This window comes from Varanus komodoensis, unplaced genomic scaffold (assembly GCF_004798865.1).
Source record: "Varanus komodoensis strain SLA01 unplaced genomic scaffold, ASM479886v1 scaffold50, whole genome shotgun sequence".
Classification (NCBI taxonomy): Eukaryota; Metazoa; Chordata; class Lepidosauria; order Squamata; family Varanidae; genus Varanus; species Varanus komodoensis.
The window spans coordinates 2,255,477-2,281,527 of NW_025336088.1; the positions used below are offsets into that span (position 1 = coordinate 2,255,477).

General features: G+C 40.8%; 1 protein-coding gene across 4 annotated transcripts in view; it reads right to left on the reverse strand.

The window, feature by feature from the left end:
• Window positions 1–24,912, reverse strand: part of KANSL1 (KAT8 regulatory NSL complex subunit 1) — a 156,251-nt gene extending 131,339 nt beyond the window's left edge. For 2 of the 4 annotated variants that reach the window (XM_044446970.1, XM_044446967.1), the window contains exon 1: window positions 6,556–6,961. The gene's annotated coding sequence lies outside the window, so the exon portion shown is untranslated. Of the gene's footprint in view, window positions 1–4,235; window positions 4,611–6,555; window positions 6,962–24,749 lie in introns of those variants that run through there. The other 2 variants (XM_044446968.1, XM_044446969.1) reach the window with 2 other exon arrangements.
• Between the last annotated feature and the right edge of the window lie 1,139 nt (window positions 24,913–26,051).

The window sequence follows — 26,051 nt, forward strand, 5'->3', positions numbered from 1 at the left end:
GTATTCACTCCCTTCACCACAAAAATGACGTCAATGGCTCTCATCCAACACACACCATTCTGAAGTGCAGTCACCTGTATCCAGATCTGCTATATTGGGTGTGCAAAATCCTGGTGCACAGGAGACAATACTCTGTCTCTACAACAGCAGCTGTAAATAGTAATGTTTCTGGTGTACCCATGATTTGGACACAAGGCCACAATCCTAAACTCATTTGGATTTGAATATTGGCTAAATTTTACATTTAACTGCCAAAACAAAAACAAAAAACCCCAGTCTCTGAACTGCTATTTTAATCTGCATCCAAATGTGACTGTTCTGAAGCAACAGAAAATAGCTGCTTCTATGTTACATCCTCATATATTTCCCCCTCCGCATTCTTAAATATAGTATGCTTCCTGCATTATCTTTCACTAGGCATCTCAAGCCAGTTTCATTCGGACAAACATACCTGCTGATCTTTGCAAAATACCTGCATCACAAATGACAGGCAGAGAAAGGCTATCACTATTCCAGTACTTTCAAATACCATATATTTATACAACATTAACAGAAAACTTGTAGATCGATGCATAGATTAATGTCTGATACTCCTCACCCACTCAAAAAGATTTGAGATGCAGGTGGTACCATTTTCTCCAGAATACAGAGGATTTATCTCCCACATGTATACATAAATCCAAAAGTTCTAGGAGAAAATCACACATCAACTAAATGTAAGAGAAGTCTGTCAAACGTTGGAGTGTTTCTTTAAATTACAAATCAGATTGTACCTAAATACCTTACCTATGTAACATATACAGAATCTTTAGAAAAACTAATATTGGAGATGTCAGAATCTACCAACTGCCTGTTAACAGCCAATTTCAGTAAATAAATCCTGGTTAGAATTCATGACATCAACTGATATAACAAAACACACCGTCTTAAGTGTACCCTTTTCTATTATTTCACACCTAGATCAGGCTGTATATCTAGAACCAGGTTCCTTGCCTTATAAATAGCAATCTGTATCACAACAAAATAGAAAACCCCTGTTCTCCTGTTTTTGAATATAATATGAAAGGGGGACCTTACACTTAAATGAAGTATTAAAATAAAAATGTAGTAGCATATGTTTCTAGGATTTATCAATTATTAAAAGGTAGGTTGGGATGAGAGTATGACTGGCCCAAAGTCACCCAGTGAGCTCCATGACTGAGTGGGGATTAGAACCCAGACCTATTAAGACCCAGTATCACACTCTTAACCATTATACCATACTGGCTCTTATTTCATTTTTTACATTGTGTTGGTTATTTGAATTGTTTAATCTTATGTCATGAATTTTATTTTTAATTAAGTGATTTTAAGAAATAAAAATAATTATTTTTAATTAGAATTTTGTTATAAAAATAAAGGATTGCCAAACATTTCCCCCAAACCAGTACTGAAACTATACAAAATACAAAAAACACATAAAACGTATAACATATTTCAATCAAAGACTTAGAGACCTCTTGTATGTGTATCAGCATGTTACACAGTACTGCTTAGAATCCAGGTGGAGGAGTGCCATCTTCTGAAGCTTCTCTTTTGAAGCTTCCCACAAGGTTAAAAATGACGATGACGACAACAGAAAGTGTACCAAGGTAAAACCTAGCCCCTAATATGACCAGGTTGTACTAACAGGTACTGGGAGAGCATTCAAAAATGACATTCCTACACCTTAAAGAATGCAATTCATTTTGACATTGCAGTAATTTTTAGTTCTTCATTCCAAATAAGCTTCATTTTACAGGAGTTCAGCTCTGTGCTAGGTCTATCTGGGCCACTAAACTTATCAGGCTCTATAGCTTTCTTTAAGGACAAATACCATAATGGAATTCTCTCTCACAAAGGTCCATCCAGTTCCTCCTTTTCTGCATTTAAGAGACCAGTTAAAACTTTTATGTGGCATTTGACAGATAATCTGAAGTTTTATCTTTGTGCTGGTTAAATGCTCTATTTAGTTTCTTTCTGTTGTTTTACTCCCTGCATTTGAGTTTTGTACTGTGTGCCACCTTTAAGCAAATTTTGCCTGGAAAAGCAGCTGGTAGATTTTAAAATAAAATGTGCATGTATTTAATTACTGCAAACTAGATTGCAATAGGAAGGTTTATTTTCAATTGAAAATAATGGAGGGTTCTTGCAGGCCATTCCCTTTATCCCATTTAATAGGGGAAATTCAGAGCTAGAACATTCCCAAAAGATGTCTTTCCAAGCCTCTGCTTGAAAGCTTCCAGCAAAGGAGAGTTCATCATGATCCTAAATCCCCACAAAATAACTGGTTCCATTGTCAAAATACTCTTACCACTAAAAAAAACTTCAGGCAATACTCAAATCAAAACCTCCTGCAACTTAAACCCATTAGGTCTAATTCCACCCTCTAGGGGAGCTGACAAGTCCTTGCCCTCTATGCAACAGAACTTGAAGCATCACCAAAAAAGCAACAGCATGGCCTCCATCCACTGACTCACTCCAACTACATCAAATAGCTCATGAAACAAGTCCTCTTCCATCTCAATTGCTGTTCACGCTGGAGAGGCTTTGACAGAGATGTAAGCTTTGGTTGCTCACCCTCCTGCGGGTGCCTTTCCATGAAAAAAATCTGTGGTTGAGGTACATAAAGAAGACTCTAATAATGCTTCATTTCTGTTCACTGAGAGAGTGAGTTAGAGAGAGTGAGTTAAAGAACCTTTTGTTCTTATATTGGTTTGGGAGAAAGTTGCCCATATGTCCGATAGCAGACATCAGTGCAACAAGCAACCGTACTGGAGCTGGCATAAGAAGGTTCTGGAGGCTGAACAGGGCTTCCAAACAGCCAGCCACCTATCCCAACTGGAAAGGTTATTTCTTTGAGCAGTCGTCATAATAGATTTATTACCCAAACATTCCAAGGTCCTCTCCAATAGGATAAAAACAAGTTGTGTATCCTATTAAATGTGTGCCAACTTGTGCATGCTATTAGATCCAGAGAGTCTGTCATCAAAGAGGGAGTAAAATGCCCGTTCAAGGATTTCAATATTTTGATCAATCATTCTATTCCACTTCTCAAAAAATGAGACAATTAGATCAGCAAATGAAAGCACCAAAAGAACTCTGCAGATATTAAAAAGCAGTTACTTCCACTATTTCTAGCCTTCTGCAGCTTGGTGCCTGATAGCTACATTGGATTATAAACCCTGTCATACCTATTAATAATGCTGACTAGGATAGTAGCAGTTATACATGTGGAGATCACCAGGCTGGGGAAAGCTTATCTCTTCTGCACGTATTTTTTTTTAATTCAGTCAAAAGAACCTAGTATGTTTTTATGGGGGAAATCTTAAGAACAACTGTTTGGAATGCTACAGCTTCAACATCAAAGTTATGCCTTTCCCAAGGCAAGAGACCCCCAGATGTGTTAGACTACAACTCCCAGCATCCCTATTAACCATACCTTAACAGGGTGGTGGGTGCTGTAGCCTACCACACACGTTTGGGAAAGCTGTCACATGCCAAACTCAATAGATCAAAGCAGCCTTCATATCCTAACAAGATGGTAAAAGGAGACACATCTTGTGCTAAGTATATTATTTTTTAAAAAAATACCCCACCACCTATAAATGCTGAAAGACTTTCCCTGGTTCCATTGCCTAGTTCAAACCACGTGTCAATTTCCAAGCTTTTTTAGTTCTTACTAGCTACCAGGCACCCAAGTCTTAAATTTAAGAAAACATATTGTGAACAAATTCCACTTGGAAAAGCATCTGTTGAGGCAAAGAAGCATCCTCTGGCACTTAGCAAATTTATTATGGCATAAGTTTTTATTAAACAGATCCATAAAATTGAGAACACAAGCTCTAGTCTATAAAAACTTAGAATAGTACAATTCTGTACATGTCTACTCAGAAGTAGTTCTTGCCACGTTCAGTGTAGTTTACTCACAGATAAATGAGCACAGGATTGCAGCCTCACTCAAATAACCTTATAACAGTGTTTTTAAACATGTCTGTCAAATATCCAGAAGCACTATGCAGAATTTTCTGCTGAGTATTGTCTATAACTAAATGTACAGCACAGCCCCAAGGCATGTTTACTCAGGAGTAAGTTGCACTGTTAAATGAGGCTCCCTTTTTGTAAGCGTGTTTAGCTGTGCAGCCTCAATATATAATTTATTAGTATAGTAACACTTGTCAAATCTAAGACTGATTCAGTTTAAGTCAGATATTTACCTTACACACAGGAAGCTGAATGTGTATCTGCACAAGGATCAACTGGCTGGCTATTGCTTCTAGAATTTCAGAAAAGCTGTCGCAACAAGAAATACTCTCCCTCACTTTCACAATACATTTTAACTTCTGAGGGAGTGCTTTTTACCTACGTTTTATTTTTAGAATTATGTATCAGACACAGAGCAAGCATCACATGACATGACATGACGCAACTGCCTGAGAGAAAGGGACCCAAACTGTTCCTGATTTAATGATCAGAATATAAGCATCAAACAAGTCAATATTCTCTCTCAAATTATTTCTAAGTAACAAATAAAATTGTGACATGCAACAGATTTGACATCAAAGGACACTTAAAGGATATATATCCCGGACCTGGAAGAAAGGAGATTTTGTTAAGTGATACAGTTCAGTTCAAACTGATCCAACAGCAGACCAAACATTCCAATTCACAAACCAACCCCCTATTTACAAAACACTCTTTGACATCTGTAAAGAAAAAAATAAGTCAACTTTAATTGTTCACACTTTGAGTTAAGAATAAAAATATTATTGCCAATTCTAAGTAATTGCTGATAAACGGCAGGTAGGTTTACTAGAAGAAATTCATCAATGAGTGGGTTACTGTGTACATCTGATAAATGGAGGGAAAGTATGTTCACATACAAAAAGCTTTCACAAATAAACAAACAAGAACACTGGACCGTAAGTAAGATGGTGACAGAAGCCATGTTTACTAGAGTAACTTACTATGGGATACATGTGATCCATCTCTACACCCCAACCCAATAATTCCAAGTCCAACACATCTCATGTAATAATAGTTATGCAAAACAAGTGTTATGCAATGTGCGCCTAAATTTCCTCAAAACCCTTTAAAGAGTTTGTTTGGGTGTAAGATTCCAAGCCCCACCTCATTAACATGGGAGGTAAGTTTAAAAACAGTGTGGATTTCCCACCCCACCCCGCCCCAAAAAGGTGGAAGAGGAGGCTGGAGTCAAATTCATGACTGTTGACTGTAAAAACAACGACACCCATCCTACAGCAGCAAGCAGTCACCACAACGCGCGCACGCACAAAAATGACTGCCAACCAGCCACGTGACGGCGAAATCTCTAACACGGACGCGCGCGCACACAACACACGTTTGAGAATGGAAACCGGGGATGGGTTTGGAAGGCTGTGATGGAACTTCGGGGCACGCCGGCGTTCGAATGCTAGTGAGAAGTAGTAAACTGGGAGGCGTGCATGTTTTATGAATCGGGGAGGGGGAGGGGAGACATACTAACACAAAGAAAGAGGGAAAAGATCCTTAGGTCGGGAAGCTCCCTTATGCTAAAGGAGGGGGAAGCCTTCAATTTAAAGTGGCGCCATCAGAAACCAGCCTCTCTTCTTCTTCCCCCTCCCCCAATCCTCCCGCTTGCAATGGAGCCGCAATACTTCGCCTAAGCGTGCACAACAAACACCAGTCTCAAAGTCAGACTCATTTTTAAAGGCACTAAAAGAAAAAAATATAGACTGAGGGAGCCGCGATTGTTATGGTACAGGTTAGCACGCCACTTCGAATATACAAAGTGTTTTACACTACCGTAAAGTGAGCACTGCGGGAGTGGTCGCCCCTTTATTCCCAAACGTTAAACAAAGTCAACCCACTCCCTTTCTTTCTCCCTCCCGCCCCACTCCCAAGTACAAGAGACCGGCTGCAGAGCTCGTACCCCCCTCTCAGTACTTTCCCTGCCCTTCATCTCACGCTTAACTATAGCCAGCTCTACGGATTGAAAGCTCTTTTGCAACCTGGTAAAGCGCGATTACACCAAACTCTGTGGGGTTTTTAAACGGGGGAGGGAGGAGAGATTTTATTTGGCTGTAGAACCCTGCAAACACCTCAGACTGTTGTAAGCGCAGAAACAACAACAACGAAAAAGTAGCGGGGGGGGGGGGAGAATTAATAATATTCATCATGGAGGATTGAGAACCTGACTGTGCCTGGCACTGGGAGCGGGAGAGAAAGAACCCGGGCAAGGAAGTTTATAGCATGCCTTTAAAAACAAAGATATTATTCTCCCCCCAAAAAACCCAAATAAATACATCTTAGGACTAGAAATTAAAAGGCAACTGAGTAGAAAATCCAGGACGAGGGCGGGGGAGGGAAAGCGGGCAAAGAAGTTGTTTTCTGGCCGCCGAGCACTCCAACGGGGGTGCTGCTAGCCAGCCGCGCTAACAAAGGCAAGGAAAGAAGGGCCGAGCAAGGGCAACGGAAAGCCAAGCAAGCGATAGAGCAAGGCAGGCAAAAGGAAAGCAAGCAGGCGGCGGCACCTACCACGTGATGGAGCCGAGAGCAGAGTCCGGGCGGATCCGGCCCGGTGCAAAAAAATAAAAATAAAAAAGGGCGCAGTTTGCAAACAAGGCGAGAGAGCGACGTCGAGTCCTCTTCCTTCGCTACTGCTATCGCCGCCGCCGCCGCCGTGGTCGTCTTCTCGGCGCGGCTTTTCTTTCTTTCTCTCTCGCGCTCCCTTTTCCCCCACCTTCCTTCCAGCCCCAGCTCTCCTTTCCCTGCCCGCCTGCTCCCTGCTCTTCTGCAGGCAAGGAGGGCGGGCGGGCAGGAAAAGGACTGGGGAAGGAAGGGATCTGGGAATGGGGGGAAGGTTGTCTTCTCTTTTGCAACCACCCCCACACCACACACCCTGGAGAAGGAGGAAGAAGAGGCGGCGGCGAGGGGGGGGAGAAAAAAAGGTGCTCCTGCCTTCCTCCCCCCAGCGGCGGCGGCGGCGGCTGTTGCGGTGCCTCCTCCGCCTCCTCCTCCTCCTACTGCAAAGGAGGGTCTCTCGTTCCTCTTCAAAGTGGGGCACAGTGTGCAACAATCTCTGCGGTGTTTCCTTCTCCCCGCCTTCGCCCCCCTTTTGCCTTCGTGCCCTACCCTCCACTCGGGTAGGACAGCAGGCAGCCGCAGCAGCCGCGGAGGTGGCGCTGCTGCTGCTGTTTTGCTGCTGCTAAATTCTGTTCGGGGAAAAATGGCGGCTGGGCTCCTTCTCTGCCCTCCTCCTCCTCCTCCTCCCTTTAATCGGAGAATGCACCGGGCAGGCAAGGCAGGGGGAAGGGAAGGGAAAGCGGGGAGGAGGAGGAGGGGAGAGCAAGAGAGGGGAGAAAGGGAGGCGCTAGCGCCACCGCCGGTTTCCTGAGCGCACTGCGGGCAAGCGACAGCTATGCAGCTAAAGTCTTGCGCGCGAGCTAGCAAAAGCAAGTGAAAAAGGCGCGTGCACCCGAACAAATGAAGAGATGAATGGACGGACGGCTGAAAGGGCAATGCACGATAAATGGAGATGGCAGGCGACTGCATACTCGGAATAAGACAGAATTAATCAGGGAAGAAAAAATCTGAATACTTAAGTGGTTAGCAAAGGTGAACCCAAAAGATGCCAATATCAAACTTAAGTTTGGAGTGGCTGCCCCCGTCATTGACTTCACCCTGGGTTTGGGCAGGGTATGTATAGTCTAATGGTTGAAGCCTATGTAAGGGAGCCATTCGTCTACTGTATGGCTGCTGCCATCATTCTTCTCTATACACTTTGCAATAGGACCTTAGGTTAGGGTCAACTAGGAACAGTCAGAAATCCTTCAGAAGGATCAAATAGATTTGTTCTTTTGGGATCTGTAAAGGGTTGCATTATACCGATATTTTGAAAATTAATACCCACAAACAAGTTTTTTTTGTTACAAGGGTATCCTACAAAGTATTCTACAAACGAAGAAAAACACATTATTTTCTCCTGAAATAAGTATAGAATAATACAAGATAAAGGACCACATATTTGGGTTGCATAATACAGTATGCAGCAGAAATTTTAGGCCTTCTTCCAAAGAAAGGGGTATCCTGATTATGTGGCCTGCACTGAAGCAAGCAATTTGGATTCTCTTATCCATCCAGCTCTAGGAACAACATAGTGGCTAGGCAGTCATCAGAAAAACCCTGTGAAGTACATCAAAATTTTGTCCCACCCTTACAAGATGGAGAATTGCCCCTCTGAGAATTACTGAAGCAGCAAAAGACTTCATGCAGATGTCTCATGTGTTTATGTTGCTGGATGTTGCCTCCCACCTCACAAATTTGTGCAAAACCAGTCCAGCAGATCTACCCGCAACATCTCAAATTCTGACACTTTACTGTAAAGACTATTTCTGTACATCTTTGTATATATTGTCCAGGATCTAAAAGAAAAGCTTCAGATGCACAAACTGAAAAACTACCCTCAATAAGCAGGAATTTGCACCCAGGCCATCAGCAGCAGCAGCATCTATTTCATTTCTATTACACCCTATAGCCAAAGCATTCCAAACTGTGCCATTTCATCTGCTCAAATGCTAGGTTTTTCTTCAACCCAAGAGCTTCCTACTACAATGGATAAATTTACCTCTCTGCAGGTTATCCTACCTCCTTGGTGTTTGTTTTCACTCTGATCAGTTTTACATCTTAGTTTGAAACATACTTCGAAGTGAAAGCCACTGAACTACACTCAACACCAAGGCTCCCTCAGCTCTATAGTCTGCCAATCAGGATTGCTTAGCACTCCAGTTGTAATCCATTTGTGCCTGCGTTAGATACTTGCAATAATAACAATACAATCCAAGTACAATACTATGCATTATTGAGGCTAATGATATGCCCACTTCATCATAAGCACTTACATAGCTGGCCAAACAAAGCTTTATCGAAAAAAAAAGGTTGTAAGAAAAATGCTTTTAGATCAAAGGTGCACATCAGAAACTCTGCAAGTTAACAGAATTGTCAAGATGTGTTCGCCAAATCATTTAATTATATAATTATTGCAATACTTTCAGATATATGCTAAAGGAAAACCAATCTACAGGGCTTTAATGTACCTGCAGCATGTCCTCATACTGGGTCTAACATGATACAAATCCAGTAGATACCTAAGTACACAATTGAACAGGATTCCAGTAAAGTATGGAGCACCATACTGTTTATTTTCTAGTTAGCAAAGGAAGTGGAATCGCAGAAGATAGTTGGAAATAAAAGCGAAGGTAGATGTGCCCCCTTTTTGAATGAACACCAACACATAGCACGTTGCTGAAGGCCTTCCTCCACAACCAAATAACCCAAGTCTCCAGTCCTGATGATTTTATTGGATGAGACATACTTATGGAAAAAATGTTCTGCACTTTTAATTTATTTATAATTATATATTTATATGTGTGTACTTCCTAATCCCACCACCCTCTGCTCTGCCAGGCACTATCCTATAGTTCCTATATTTCACCCCATGCTCCTCAGACACTGAACCTTAGAAAACCTGGAAACCCTAGAGAAAGTGGCTTCCCCAAGGCCACTTGGAGCCTCCCATCACCACCCTACCAATTTGTGACTTTCCTACTTTACTGTTAGGAAGCTCTAGGTTATGTGGATGGAGCAACACCAATGTGTCCCCACTCCCATTTTTTTCTGGCTTCTAGAAAGGGCAAAACAGGCACAGGAGGGAGTTATACCAGCAATCCTCCCACATAGCTTAAGACATCCATTGTGATCAGACTCATAGGGCTCAACACACTACAGTGGCTCCCACACCACTAAAAGGACATTTACAAAATCCTCTGATGAGTTTGTGGCTGATGTGGTCCCTGGGTAGGCTATGTCAAGCTTCCCTGCTTTGACATCCGGAGGTTCTTTACTCTTCGTAGTCTTGTACTCCAGAGGTCATTGGAGAAGTTGAATCAGATGCTTCAGCTCTACTAACATGTTCAAAGAATTAATAGTTGCCACTGCCCACAGAGTTAACAGAGTAGGTATATTATAAAGTATTGTAAGAGAGAACATGAGAGGCTATTAGTCCACTTGGTTTACTCTGCTGTCAGATGCTAGTGGTTCTCCAAGATTTCAGAACTGTATCTGCAGCCACCTAAATCTCTAGTTTAGATTATCACTCTGCATTGTACAGGGCCCTGCTTCTGAAGACTATGCAGAATCTGCCGTTGTTCCAGCACAGAGCAGAGACGATACTGACTGGGACCAGTTGAATCAAACACATCCTGCCAGTCTTGAAATGGTACACCAACGAACCATTGCCGCTTTCACTCCTACCTAGGGGTCCCAAGGACTGAACCTGGGACCTCTTGCAAAACAAGTGCTTTGCCACTGAGCCAAAGCCCTTCCCGAACTTGGGTACCCAATTACCACCTGGCTAAATCTGAGTCTGTGCCCACCCACTGCCCTCAGAGAATCAACACACATCTCTATATTGACTTGTCTGGGAAGATCAAAACTTCAATGTGAAGTGAAATAAAGTAGGTTACAAAAGAATGCCATCCACCCCCCCCCACACACACACACACCACTTTTAATTAACTAAAAGGTCCATAGCCTGAACACACAGCATAGAACTGACATAAAGCAAGCACAAAAATGTTGCATCTAACTTCTAATATTTGACCTAGCTATTAAAATGGGGAAGCAATATCTTAAATGAAACCAGTAGATCCACAGTGCAGGCATTTAGAAATCACAAGTACTTCCTGCTCCTGACAAAAGATTCTAGAAACATAGCTAATTCCAAACTAAAAACGTGTAACAATACTTGTTTGTATATTTATGGTGGGGAGACCAACAAGAAAGAAGGCATAAATTAAAACAAAACAAAATGAGAGAAGATATCTCCATGTGCCTGAAAATGAACTAATAAGCCTGATATATTTCAGAAAGTTGGGACCAGCTGCGGCCAGTTAGTAGGATTTTTCAAACATATTTTGAAAAATTTTACTGATTCTTTCTCTGTAGGTTCAAAACAAAGGAAATATCAATATTTTTTCAACATATCTGCAGAGAAAGACAAGTGGCTCCTGAGGAAGGAAATAGTTTTCTGAAACCCTCCGTGCTTATTAAAGCATTTTCAAGCACTTTAAACTATTTTCTCTCCTGAACCTGCCTGCAAAACTGATGCAGTGGCATTACCTGCTTGAAGATACTGAATAAAGTAAAACAAATATAAACCCATGGTTGCAAGCTAGTAATTTTCACCCTGTGGTTGGCAAACAAATGGAGTCTGGGTAAAAAAAAGCTCAGATATAAACTTACCAGTTATTTAAGGTGTAACATCTTGCACCCCCAATTCTCTATGTTGGCTTTTCTATGTTTTCATGGTGCTTAGTTATGTAAATGATTATGATGCACATTTGATAGCACAGTTTCCCATTTTTTAGTAACCTTTTAACTATCTCCCTCTCTCCCTTCCTGTCTTAACACATGTCAGGCCTATTCATGCAACTGGCAATGTCTTCTTTTCTCTTTTATAGGCAACACATAAATCACTTATCCCCAAAACTCTGATTTAATAAATCACAAGCCATGTGCTGGTGCATGCACCCTGCTTGCTCCTCCATTCTTAAGATTGGGTAAAGAAACCAGGAATGACAGTTTTGCATAACATCTGATTATGGTTAAGGGCAACCAAGCAAGCCAAAAACAATTCTGGCTTAGAGCTGCCTTACAGAACTTGCTTGAGAACATTTAATTCCAGGTTCAGATGTTGCACAAAGCTTTCTCTTCCTTGGTTTTTACCTGCTCTCATAGAGTCCCAACTTTTTTCCAAGGAGCACTTGCGTACCTGGGGCTGGCCTTCATGAAGCCTGTCTCAGGTGGTACAGTGGGAGGAGCAGTGAATTGTGGGGGGACTTACTGCTGCCTCCACCATGTACTCCAGAGAGGCCTACAACTGCTCTCCCACTGTGGCATTTGCAGAAGGGAAACAGCAGCTGCCCAGCATCTCTGGAGTAGAAGGGGGTGTGAAGGGCATGATGTATTAAGGGAAAGGGGGGCCTAACATGGAAAAGGGGAACAGCAGTGGGGTCAGAACAAAGTAACAAGTGTGCTCTCCCAATTCAGGTGGTGAGAGAGCTTATGCGTGTGTATCCCAGAGGAAAAAACTACAAATTGTGCAATCCATGTTTCTATCACAACATACATGCTTTTAAAAATGCCTTTATGCTGTACCTGGGTATTTGCAGCTACCTAAAACTGCAGTTTAGATTGTTGCTATGCATTGTTCATGGCCCTGCTTTTGAAGACTATACAGAAATTGCAGTTGTTCCAACACAGAGTAGTGGACACTGACTGGGACCACTTGAATGAACATACTCAGGCAGCCTTGAAATGACTGCACAAACTGTCCATTACCCTCCAATGTGGAAAAACTTAGCCTTTGCAGAATCTTATCAGTGGGATGAATAACTAAAATAAGATTGAACATTTTGATATCTGAAAATTCTGAATTCTTAGCCCTTTTGATCAGCCAGCAGCATAACTGGAGATGTTTATTTCTCTGCTTTTAATTGTGCTTTAATTTATTTGTTTTTCTGTTATGTTTTACCTACGATGTTGTTTTTAAACTGGATTTTTTTGTAGCTATCTTGAGCAGCACCATTTTTGTTATAAAGGAAGGACAGGAAATCAATCAGTCAGTCAGTCAATCAATCAATTGCAGAGAGCAAAGAACTCAATGAGTTTTGCTATCATGAAAAAAGCCAACATTTTATAGACAGGCAGAAAGCAGTGGAAAACCAGATGTTCTATTCAGATAAGGGAGGACCTATTAGCTGAGCACAGATACATACACATTTGGTTACAGGATGATATCTTAAAACAACTTATTCTTCAAAGGACAACAAATAATGAGAGCTTTCCCCTAAAGAATTGTGGGCAGGGGATAAGTATGCAACAGAAAAGTCAAAGATGTAAAAGAGAAAGGAAGAGTTAAGAAAGGCCATAGCTCAGTTACAGCTATGCAGGGTCTATGATTGCCACACAAAGCTACACAAGACAGCTTCACTGCCACCAAACATCTTACGAAAATACAACTGCAGTGGAAACCATAAAGTAGAATTAGTTAAACATTTATGAACCTGAAATGTAGTGTCAAATCAATTAAAAATGCATGGGATTGGCTACATAAATGTATCTGTGCCTTTTACCATCTCATATCTAGGGCACAGATGAGGAAGATATTTCCACCACTGCTAGCAACTGCTAAGGCCTCCTAAATGACTTTGAAAAAGAAAATATAAATTTAAGCCGCACTATAGAATCATAGAATAGTAGAGTTGGAAAGGACCAAGAAGGCCATTGGGTTTCTTTTTCCTAGATGGAGGACTTGGCATTTGTCCCTACTGAATCTCATTTTGTTGCTTTCAGTTCAGCATTCAAGCATATCAAGATCATCCTGGATCTTTATTCTGTCTCTGGAGAGGGTCTTTGTGCAGTATGACCCAACACAACATTATTGTGATGTAGTCTGATAATGATTACCATACCCCTAATGTTGCATTTCATACTATGGATTTCAGGAGCATGCTTTATTTGAAGACTTTTTTGTTCCACACTTATTTTGAAGGGTATATCTGTTGGGTTTGTTTTTAAATTTGCTGCTACCATTTTGACTATACATTTATGGTTTTTATTTGGTTGTCAATTATGTATTATTGATTATTGTTTCTATCCCTTCTCTGTTTTATAATTTATCAGTTGTTTATTTTATATATTTAATTTATGTTTTATTACTATCAGTTGTTTTGTAATTATTAATTTTATTGATATTATTATTTTATTCTCCTTCATGGATCACTGCCTTGTTGTGGCGAAGGGGCTTGCGTAGCTCAATGAAGCTATGAGCTATGCCGTGCAGGTTCACCCAAGATGGACAGGTCATAGCAGAGAGCTCCAACAAAACATGATCCACTGGAGAAGGAAATGGCAACCCACTCCAGTATCTTTGCCATGAAAACCCCATGGACAGTACCAAAAGGCAAAGAGATATGACACCGGAAGATGAGTCCTCAGGTCGGAAGGTGTCCAATATGCTACTGGGGAAGAGCAGAGGGCTAGTACTAGTAGCGCCAGAAAGAATGAAGCGACTGGGTCAAAGCCAAAAGGACACTCAATTGCTGATGTATCTGGTGGTGAAAGGAGAGTCCGATGCTGCAAAGATCTATTCTCCATAGGAACCTGGAATGTAAGATCCATGAATCAAGGCAAGCTGGATGTGGTCAAACAAGAGATGACAAAACTGAACATCGACATCTTAGGAATCAGTGAACTAAAATGGACAGGAATGGGTGAATTTAATGCAGATGACCATCAGGTATACTACTGCGGGCAAGAATCCCTCAGAAGAAATGGAGTAGCCTTCATAGTCAATAAAAGAGTAGGAAAAGCAGTACTGGGATACAATCTCCAAAATGACAGAATGATCTCAGTTTGAATCCAAGGCAAACCATTCAACATCACAATAGTCCAAGTCTATGCCCCAACCACTGGTGCTGAAGAGGCTGAAGTTGACCAGTTCTATGAAGGCCTACAACACCTTCTAGAATTAACTCCAAAAAATGATGTCCGTATCATCATGGGGGATTGGAATGCTGAAGTAGGAAGCCAAAAGATAACCGGAATAACAGGCAAGTTTGACCTTGGAGTTCAAAATGAAGCAGGACACAGGCTGGTAGAATTTTGTCAAGAGAATACGATGGTCATAGCAAACACTCTTTTCTAACAAACCAAGAGACGACTCTACACATGGACATCACCAGATGGTCAACACAGAAATCAGATTGACCATGTGCTCTGCAGCCAAAGATGGAGAAGCTCTATACAGTCAGTAAAAACTAGACCAGGAGCTGACTATGACTCAGATCATGAACTTCTGGTTGCAAAATTTAGGCTTAAGTTGAAGAAAGTAGGGAAAAGCACTAGGCCACTCAGGTATGACCTAAATCATATCCCTGATGAATATACAGTAGAGGTGATAAATAGATTTAAGGAATTAAATCTGATAGACAGAGTAGAGTGCCTGAAGAACTATGGATGGAGGTTCGCAATATTGTACAAGAGGCAGCAACTAAAACCATCCCAAAGAAAAAGAAATGCAAGAAAGCAAAATGGCCATTTGAGGAAGCTTTACAAATAGCTGAGGAAAAGGGAAACAAAAGGCAAGGGAGAATGAGAAAGATACAAACAATTGAATGCAGAATTCCAGAGAATAGCTAGAAGAGATAAGAATGCCTTCTTAAATGAACAATGCAAAGAAATAGAAGAAAACAACAGAATAGGGAGGACCAGGGATCTCTTCAAGAAAACTGGAGATATGAAGGGAACATTTCATGCAAAGATGGGCATGATAAAGGACCAAAATGGCAGGGACCTAACAGAGGCAGAAGAGATTAAGAAGCGGTAGCAAGATAACACAGAAGAATTATACAAGGAAGAGCTTAACGTCCCTGATAACCACGATGGGGTGGTCACTGACCTCGAGCCAGACATCCTAGAATGTGAAGTCAAATGGGCCTTAGGAAGTCAGAGCGACAACAAAGCTAGTGGAGACGACAGTATTCCAGCTGAGCTATTCAAAATCCTAAAAGACGATGCAGTAAAAGTGCTACACTCAATATGCCAGCAAATTTGGAAAACTCAACAGTGGCCCCACAGGATTGGAAAAGGTCTGTTTACATTCCGATCTCAAAGAAGCGCAGTGCCAAAGAATGTTCAAACTACCGCACCATTGCACTCATTTCACATGCTAGCAAAGTGATGCTCAAAATCCTACAAGCTAGGCTCCAGCAGTATGTGGACCGAGAACTACCAGAAGTACAGGCAGGGTTTCGAAGAGGCAGAGGAACTAGAGATCAAATTGCCAACATACGCTGGATCATGGAGAAAGCTAAGGAGTTCCAGAAAAACATCTACTTCTGCTTCATTGACTATGCTAAAGCCTTTGATTGTGTGGATCACAACAAACTGTGGCAAGTTCTTAAAGAGATGGGAGTACCAGACCATCTTATTTGTCTCTTGAGAAACCTATATGCGGGTCAAGAAGCAACAGTGAGAACTGGACACGGAACCACTGACTGGCTCAAAATTGAGAAAGGAGTTCGGCAAGGCTGTATACTGTCGCCCTGTCTATTTAACTTATATGCAGAGCACATCATGAGAAAGGCGGAGCTAGATGAATCACCAGTTGGAATTAAGATTGCTGGGAGAAATATCAACAACCTCAAATATGCAGATGATACCACTCTCATGGCAGAAAGTGAAGAGGAACTAAAAAGCCTCTTGATGGAGGTGAAGGAGGAGAGCGCAAAAGTTGGCTTGAAACTCAAAATTAAGAAAACTAAGATCATGGCATCCGGTCCTATCACTTCCTGGCAAATAGATGGGGAAGAAATGGAGGTAGTGACAGATTTTATTTTCCTGGGCTCCAAGATCACCACAGATGGGGACTGCAGCCAAGAAATTAAAAGAAGCTTGCTCCTGGGGAGGAAAGCTATGACAAATCTAGACAGCATACTAAAAAGCAGAGACATCACCCTGCCAACAAAAGTGCATATAGTCAAGGCTATGGTTTTCCCAGTTGCAATGTATGGCTGTGAAAGCTGGACCATAAGGAAGGCTGAGTGCAAAAGGATTGAGGCCTTTGAATTGTGGTGCTGGAGGAGACTCCTGTGAGTCCCTTGGACCGCAAGGTGATCAAACTGGTCAGTCCTAGAGGTGATCAACCCCGACTGCTCTTTAGGAGGCCAGATACTGAAGATGAAACTCAAATACTTTGACCAACTAATGAGAAGGAAGGACTCCCTGGAGAAGAGTCTAATGCTGGAAACAATAGATGGCAAAAGAAGGGGACGGCAGGGGATGAGGTGGCTAGATGGAGTCACTGAGGTGGTTGGTGTGAGTTTGGATGGACTCCGGGAGATGGTGGAGGACGGGAGGGCCTGGAGGAGTGTTGTCCATGGGGTCACGATGAGTCGGACACGACTTCACGACTAATAACAACAATTGTTTTATTGCATCACTGTACTGTATTATTTGATTGTATGTAAGCTGCCCAGACAGCCTATGGCTAATCGGGCAGCATATACATTAAATTAAATTTAAATGAATAAATGAATGACTTGTACCCAGCATTTATGCTTATCTTTCAGTTGGTACAGTACCAGCTTGGCTCAAATGTAACAATTCAGAATATGAGTTGGGTAGGTGCTGCCTTTGAATCATGAGTTGGCATTACATAAGAATTCTGCACTGTGTTTTAAGTATAGGTTGTTAACCATGAAAATCCTAGGATGAACATTCATGGTTTGTTGTTGGGTAGTGAACCCTGGGTTGCTTGTAGTTAACAACCCAAAACCACATGTAATGGCAACATATATGAGCTAAACAACAACATAGTAAAAGATAAAGTGAAAACTTGATTTTAAAGGCTTTAAGCCATAACTGTCATGTTGACCAGGACTGCAAAGGCCAAATTAGGCAAGATTCCATTAGCAATTGCAACAAAGGCCTTTTTAGCATAGAATGCAGGGATGGGGCTCAATCCAGATGAGGATTCTGGTGTAAAGAGGAAAAATTGTAGGAACACAATTTAGCTTTTGCTCCCTATGCCTATTTCCACTGTGGAAAAATGCACTCTAGTGGGAGCTTCTCCTGCCCAACAGTTGCAAATACCAGGCAAATGGCCCTTATTCTGCACTGGAAGTTATAAGTGTATTGTTTATTCTTGTGCTGGGTGGGAAACAGTTTTAGGTGAACTTTGAGATGCACATTTTAATGAATGAATATACTGTTATATATTGCTGTTATATTACACATATATTTGCCCCTGATGCCTACTTAAATGAAAAGTTAATGATAGTGCCTGCTAAGCTGCAAGCATAGTAAAAGTCAGTAATACTTTGTCTCCTGAGCTATTGTTTTTCTCAAAGCCAAACCTATGCAGATTCACTTGCAAATGATTAATTGCAGAATCCGCTCTATCATAACTGGAGAACTACTAGCCCACTATCCAGATCACAGTTCTAGCCTATGACCTCCCCTCTTGGCTTGATCCCTCCCTCCAGCATGGTCACTGTGCTTTTTTAGAAATCTTTCAATGGGAGGTTTCCTCAAGCCCAACTGCCACATAGGAGGTGTGTGGGGATGTAAGCATTCACTTTTTCTCAGTCTGATGAGACTTACTTCCAAGTAAGCATGGATAACAGTCCAGTCTAAAAGTCATAATATTCAACCAAGGTTTTTGTGTGGCTAATATTCAAATACATTATTTCATTAACTGCATTGCAGAGGCCTTTTGTAGCTCTATGGTAGTTGCACACAGCTCCTGTTCAAAGCAGGACAACAACACACCAGGAATGGAGAATAAACTCCCCATCCACTCCACACACTTCACTTCCCCAAGTCAGTTGAAACTTTCTTGGAAAGCAAAAGATGGGAGGATGTTTAATCCTCCTGTCCCAGTGCATAGTGGACCTGATTCAAATTGGGGCCATGCACATTACACGGAAGGAAAGAAAGCAGCATCAGTGACATGCTACACAATTGACACCATGCATAGTTTTGACCCTTCATTTCCACAAACAGCAGATGAGATGATGATAACTGGATCACTTTAACACTTCAGACTGTAAGAGGATCATATAAAAGAAAGCTCTCTCCCTCTCTCTCTCTCTCTCACACACACACACACACCTCTTCACTCAGAAAACTAATATGTCTAGGAAAAGTTAGGCTAGAACCTTTCTGATAGACTTGTAGTTTATCATGTGAAAGCACAGAATGGAATCAGGTAACATGTTAACGCACACTCAAGGATGGAGTGTGGATTGTTGTTGAACCAGGGGCTGCTGTTGAAACATGACCTGTCATGTTATCTAAACCTAGATAAGCCATAGCAAATAACCCACAGTTGACAACCGAACAACAAACCACTGGCTCCCTTCATGGGTTAATGGTTAAACAAGCCATGGCCTTCAACTGCAGGTTATCATATTGTCTGAAACCAATCAATGTGTGCGTGCCTGTAGAGCATTCAATTATGCAAGCCTCCATCAGTAGTAGTTTGAAATGGCACAGTCCAGACAGGGGCTTACCACCTTACCTGTTGTTTGAGAGAACCAGACCAAGGTTCAATTAAACTCACTTCCTGGTGTTTAAGAGTTCAGCCTCAGATCAAAAGTCCATCTAGCCCTGTATCCTGTTTCCCACAGTGGCCAAAAGCATCCTCTAGGAAGCTCATGAATCAGGGTGCTGAACCTCAAGTCCACAGACCAACTCCAGGCCATCTAAGACCAAATCCAACTCCAAGATTCCCCAGAGAGTCACACTTCATGTAAGTCTTAGTTACTAATTAAACAAAAATAGCGTGTACTTGGATATTTGGGCCTGGCCGAGTTTGCCTTCAGCTGCATCCACCAAGGGAATGCAACAGGGATTGTTCAAAAACTGGCTTTTGCCCTCAAAGCTATTGCTATTCTCCAGCTACTGGAATTCAGGGCAAACTGTCTTGGATGCCACAGGTGGTCTGTAGCCATCACCATTAGTAGCCATGGGTGGCTTTATTTCCCATGAATTTGTCTAATCCCTATTTAAAGCTATTTAAGAGATGGCCATCACCACATATGGTGGCAGTTAATCCCCTAAATTAACACACACATTTTAAATAAATTTTGATACTGATATTTTAGAAATTGCTCTTCTACCAGATCCCCAAGCAGGTGGCTTGTTCACTTACAGCAAACCTTTTTATTAATTGAAAGTACTAGCACATTTGCATTTGACCAGAAGCAAGGGCTCTGTAGGATTACCAATATCCATTACTTGTTAGGAAACTTAAAAATCAGACTCTTTTAAAGAGTATAAGAGAACTAGAGGCTGAATATTCATTTCAGCATGTACCTCCCCCTCTCCCTTATTAACTGAAATTTGTTGTTTGTCAGTGTTGGTCTTGCCCCATGCTGGAGGCCCCCGGTAATTATCCCCATTTCCCCCCTCCCTCAAAGGAGTACTAAAAATAAATTTAAAATGGGTAAAAAGTGGGCAGTTTATTGCTTTAAGCAGACCCACTAAAAGGAAGACCTTAAACCTGGATCTAACAGCAGCAGCGTGCTGTACTTAATGCAGCAGCTTGTACAGTTTCAGACAGCCACAGGGCGGCACAGCTACCCCTTTAACACCTCCCACTCTTTTGCCTAATATGCAGGCGCTAGTGAGTCAAGAAAGCAGCAACCACTCTGCTAATAAAGTTGGTAAGGAAAAATAATACAGACACAGCAAGGCTTGCTGGGAACTGTAGTTAACTGTTCAGATCACATGACTGCAAAGAAATAAGCAGTTTGCACAACCTCTATCGCCATCACCAGGACAAATATTATAGCTACTTGTACACAGATGCAGCAGAGGCTCCTAAAATGTCGTCCAAACCTTCCAAGCTTCCACCGTGGAGCTAGCTTTTTAATACAAGCCGGGAGCGTGTCCACCAATGAAAGATTTCCCTATCTCATGAGTTTAGAGGACAAAAAAAGCAGACACTTACACCAAAATTCCCTCTTTTTTTAGCACAGAAAAGATAATATATATGTCATTTTAAAATGTTCTATTTAATATCCATGTCTTTTTTTAAATATAGCAGCATATACAACTAATAGTGCAGATATCTCTAAACTTCAATTATAGAAACTAAAGATGTTAACCTATTATGAATAATAATTTTTTTCTTACTGTTGAAAGAGTATTTTCATTAAAAGCTTAGAAGAAAAGAACCACAGCTACCCCACAGAAAAAGACCAAGGAAGGAATGGTCGATGCAGCACAAATAGCTCCTGTTTTCAAAATAAAAATAAAGCACATTTCCCAAAAAGTAACGGCAAAGTTTGTCAGTAAGAAATGCTTCTCTGTTCTTGTCCCAGTTCCAATGTCTTTATTTCAGCCAAAACCATACACACTTTAACTGTAACTGAGAAACCATCTGCACATCAGTTAATGCACTTTAAGAATTCACAAGTTATACTTTCCCCTCTAAAACGTCACCACCAGCTGTAGAAGACCACACTTGTCCACCTGTCTACTCCACATGGTGGCACATACTGGCCTGAACTCGACTCAGACGCAAGTCTATAATACCACACCTTCAATGTATTTCCAATTTTGGAAAAATGATTCAGATGTTTTTATTGTGCCTGGCCCTGGGTTACTTTATTTTTCTCTTTGCTGTTATGGACAGTTTTAGTGTTTCCTGCGCTTTATGTCCCAGTTTCTCTGCATTTTTATTGGTTTTACTGAGTCCCTTGTTTTTAATGACCTTGCGGACTCCTGTCACTGAAAGGCAGGATATGAACACCTCAGTATATTAAATATACAGCTTTACATGCTGAACAAATAATATTTGGATTTAGTCTTAATTTCCCTCCTTTTCTGTGGTTTTTGTTCAAGAGACAGTCTCGCTGATGCAGTAACAGACATGCACACAGAGAGGTTCAGTACTGTCTTCCCATTCTTGAATTTAATTTTATTCTTAAATCCTTCTTCCAGTCTTCTCTATGGAAAACCCATTTGCCTATTTCACCTGAACAGCAAACAGTCTTCTCTGGACTCCTGAGTAAGGCTATATTCTTTCCTCTGCAATGTAACATGAGCTGCAAGGTAATAAGGGCTTTTTAGAAAGTTAAAATATGGTCATGCATAGCCTTCCAGTGCTGGTGCACATACTGTTCCCTCCTCAGAAGAGAGGTGCCAAAGCTGAGGCAACCCCTTCGTTCCGGTCTAGATGCTGGGCTCTATCACATCCCTAGTTGATGGTTTTATATTTACTACAGAGGACTGGTATGGGAGGAGGAGGAGCAAAGTCAAAGGGATGGCTCAAGCAATAGGCAAATGAGTTCCAGGTGCCACAAAAGTATTACACTATTAGCAGTGGAATGTGTTGTTGTTGTTGCATTTCTACTACCAGAAAATGATACATGTGGAATTTGCTGTCTGAGGTTCCAAAGTAACTGGGCCAAGAGATCTGATATTATGCACCTTAACTGAGGGACAGGAGTGGTGTTGGGAAGCTCAGGCAGCAAATTATCTTGGGTTGCTTCTACAGAAAAAATGGTGGATTTATCCTTTGGATGTACTGCAGCCAACTCTGTTATTCTGGTTGTTTTTAGGTGGCTTTCTCTACACAATTAAGGATTCAAGTAGGTCCACACTCCAGATCTCCACCAGCTTTATGGTTCAAAGATATAGCTATGATTTTAAAAGCTGTTTATGCTACATACAACCCCATATACGAACTTTAAAACTGGATTTTTTTCTTTTACCCATGTGAACCAACAGCAACAGATGGAGGCAGATCTTAAAAACCATTAGCACAGTTTAAATCAGTCTAAAATGGTTGTTCTTTAGCCTTCACATTTTCTATGCAAGCTGCAGAACATATAACAATGATTTGCTATTGGTATTCAAATATTTCAGAAGGTGTCAGAAAGAAGATGAAGTACCATTATTCCTTAAATTTAAAAAGCCTGGATAAGACATGTGCAGTTAGACTACAGGAGAGAAACAGGTTCAAATCTGCACTCAAGTACAAACTGTATTTTATGCATACATGCACCAAATGGCCCTTTTAAAACAAGGGCACAGAAATAGCTGCTTCTGGTAGAACCTAAAGGGGTCACTTAATTCTTTCTCTGCCCATTCCAAATTATGTTTGAACCATGAAGCTTGCCTGGTTACAGTGGCCTTACACAACTCAATATTTCTCCATCGAACTATGAACAACAACTGCAAGCACTCACTTTTTCTATTGCTTTACTGTAAATCAGGATTATGCTAGCTCAAAAAATGCAACTTTAAATTAATTTACAACGTTCTTTACTTCTTAGTCCAACACAAAAATCCCGAACAGGCTAGTATTTAAGGAAGGTGCACACAGTACTTTAAAATGTAGGAAGTACAAGTACAATCATTCTTGACTATTCTACTTATGAATGGCTCAGTGCTAATTCAGCAAAGCACCAGCATATGACCATATGCTGCACTGCACATTCAAATTAGACCTTGAATTAGATTGCTTCTTCTAACTCTGCACTGACCCAGAAGCTTTAAAATCAGCAGCTTATTTGTTTAAAGGAAAGAGGCTCCTCTCAAGACAAAATTAATGGCCTCTCAAGCCACAGCGCCATCCAAGTTATTTTGCTCACTGAGGATGAGTTGCAAATTCCACTCACTCCCAATCAAGCTGCATGAAGTTATTTTGGTACCTAAGGCAGAAGTCCTCCCTGGCTGGAAAAATACAATCATAATAAACAAATAAATAAATAACAATTGGATGCCTTTTCATGACAGCCGGTATCAGCTGCCTGAGGCAGCTTCCTCATTCTGCCTAATGGTAAGACACAAGCAAAGCCTTGAACATTCTCAGTGTTCAAAAAACTGCTATATATAAGAATTACCTTCCACATTAGAAACCAATTTCAAACAACTACCTTTTCTTGCAATGAGTACTATTTATGTATTTGCTTGTAGAGCAACTAAAATTGACTTGAAATTAATTTCATTTCACCTAATACAGTATTTTCATATTTTGGTCTTCACAGTCATTTACCTCTGCTGTTTGTACTTCACTTGTTTTACTTTCTTGCACTAGTCTCTCCAGTGCTTGCATTCTAAACACATGAACATTTAAATCTAATTTTGTAATATTTCTTTAGATAGGAAAAACGACAATTACATTCCAGAGCATGGGATTTCAAGCTATAGATTTCTATCTAAACTGTAGATCAAACATTTTTATCAGATATGTAATTAGTTGTGAATATAATAAAAAGTAAACAGAGTGTATTATATTATTAGGTGTGAGACTAGAAAAGCAGTGTGCATGAGCAAAATGTCATTCAGCAACTCTGTCTTAAGTTGGGAATTCAGAAAATCAGAATTTTATACCATTACAACATTCCATGGGATACAATTAAGTTCACAAGTACCACATTGCTTTTTCAAATGTGGCTTTCTGCATTTAGAAGATGAATGGAAACAACTTATAATTAATAGAATGTTCACAGCCCAAATAACTTTAAATTGGGCTATAGGTTGCAGTGTTTAATTTAACAAAACAAACAAACAAACAAACAAACAAACAAACAGAGACAAGATAAAGACTGGGTTTCTGCCATGGGAACTCTCCTCTAACACAAGTGTTGGGCAAGCTATAAAGAAATATACATGATCACAGGTGCTTATATAAAAAGGAATGACCTCCCTACAACCTATACATGGATGCAAACAGCACCATCTGCAATGTATAACAAAGAATACAAGGGCAATAAGTCTTTCTCAAAAGGTGAAATCCAGTTCTATTAAAAGCAACCATTTTTAACAATGACTTCAGTAAGAAATAGGTTGCAATCCAAAGTGACCCGGCTACCTAAACACAGAAGACATTTCCCAGGTACCAACCAACATCAGAATCAAATAAACTGTTTTTTTTGTTTGTTTGTTTTGTTAAATGGTTGTATTTCTGACTAAAAAGTTACTAGCAAAAGAATGGCCAGTGATTCTTTTCTAGCAGAAGTCACTACTGCAAGCATTTGTATCATACCACCACAGCTGAATTTCAGCATGTTTGGGGGCCAAGTTCTGATTCCAATTATCCCTTTAGGGAAAACAATAGAATACTGAAAAGCTGGAAACACATATAAACTCACCTTGTAGTATGTAGTGGAAGGATCCATGGTATCCAGAATAACTTAGAAGCAGTTTGTGGTCCTATGAAGAGGACTTTCTGTCCTAGGCAGCTTTTTGTTGTCTCCAAATTACAGAAGGAGGAAATCTCTCCTCTGAAACAGAAGACTTTAAATTACTTCAAGTAAGTTGAATCCATACATCAAAACTCCACTGCCATATCAAGTAGAAGGGAAGAGAGGACAAAATTGGTGAAGGCTGACAGAAATGGACACACACCCCATACTAGATAATGTTACGAAGTCTCCACAGAACACTTCCCCTCAACTCAGCAAACAATATTTCACAGTGTTATTAATTATCCATCTTCTTTTTCCCTTTCCTGCCACCTACCCTGTCAGCCAGCTGCTGCTGCTATTGTTGTACCCAGGAACCTATCTGAGCTGTTCAAAGCCAAGCTAATAGCATGGTCTCCCATCCAAACTCCTTGTTTCTAACCCTAGAATACACCACAATTCTATGGTGTGCATGTCTCCCTCATATTGGTTTTGCTCCAAATGCACAAGCAACAAGGCAGGATGCAGCTGCAACTTGCCACTGGTCTGCTCTTTAAAAGGGCATTTTCTACTTGGCCTGAGTGAGAAATTGGATATCTGATCTCACCCACATTTGGAATATTGGTATAACAGGATGGGAGTTCTGAGGAAAATGAGATTTTCTAAAGCTACTTCTATATATATATATAGAAGTAGCTTTATACTAATTCTTTACTAATATATAGAATTAGTATATATATAATTATTTCTCAATTAAGGAAAAGGACAAAGCACAGAGGCACTATTCTAGAAAATCACAGGTGAAGTATGAGCAAGCATTCATGTTCCTGCATTCTCCCACCTACAATCCCTGGCCCATAAGTTTGGAAATGATTCTGGAGCAAGACACAAAGGTTATATACACACTGTCCATTGTTGGACATAATCCCAATGCATTAAGCTTCTGTACACACTATACACCAGATCTCTGTAGAATAGAGAAAGCTGCTACCACACACAGGTTATGTTGGCTCAGAATTGAGTTGGAACCTACTATTTTAAAAGTCCTCTTGGAGTTAAATGAACAGTATCATAAAATTAAATACAAATAATTTATCTATTATGCTACATTGTGGAATTCAGGACAAGCACTTTTCTGCTTGACAAAAGAGCCTAGTACTAGAAGTATTATCAACATCCCAGTCCAAATCCCTGTTTATTTTTGTCTTAATTTTGCTCCTATCCATTCCCACCCCTCAACACCTTTGTTAGAGCTGCAAAATTTAATAA